The sequence below is a fragment of the Rhipicephalus sanguineus genome, chromosome 1 (genome assembly GCF_013339695.2).
Source record: "Rhipicephalus sanguineus isolate Rsan-2018 chromosome 1, BIME_Rsan_1.4, whole genome shotgun sequence".
Classification (NCBI taxonomy): domain Eukaryota; kingdom Metazoa; phylum Arthropoda; class Arachnida; order Ixodida; family Ixodidae; genus Rhipicephalus; species Rhipicephalus sanguineus.
Genome location: NC_051176.1, coordinates 93,790,905 through 93,791,339, shown reverse-complemented (window position 1 = coordinate 93,791,339; position 435 = coordinate 93,790,905). Strand labels below are relative to the sequence as shown.

Genomic DNA, 435 nt, shown 5'->3' with positions numbered 1-435 from the left:
AGGCACCGGTGAGATTCGAACTCACGATCTCCTGTTTACTAGACAGGCGCTTTAACCAACTAAGCCACGGCGCCGCACGAACGGCTCCGACTTCCCCAAATTCCGGTTTCTGGTGCAGTACTGTGCAAGAACGAGATCACTTATTTACTGGGATCAGATCACGATGCATCGCACGAGCTTTCAACCTTCCCTAGCTACAAGGCTTGAAGGCTGCCACGTATGTGCGGACGCTCATTCTGTTCCGGTTGTCTTCGCTGGTGTTGTGAAACGCTTACTCGATGCTTTCCGTTGTTAGAAACACGACCCTAGCACTTCGCCTCCTCTACTGATTTTTTCGCTCATAACTTATGGGGAAAAAGTAAACTTGTGGATGAGGTGAAAAATCAGTTTGATTTTTGCATGAGGTTATGATCGATGATGATAATGATTACGTAA

At 47.1% G+C, this 435-nt stretch overlaps 1 non-coding gene across 1 annotated transcript; it reads right to left on the bottom strand.

Annotated features, from left to right (window-relative positions):
• On the bottom strand, positions 1 to 74 carry Trnat-agu (transfer RNA threonine (anticodon AGU)). The gene has a single exon. It is a non-coding gene; the product is annotated as a tRNA-Thr (tRNA).
• Positions 75 to 435: the final 361 nt, after the last annotated feature.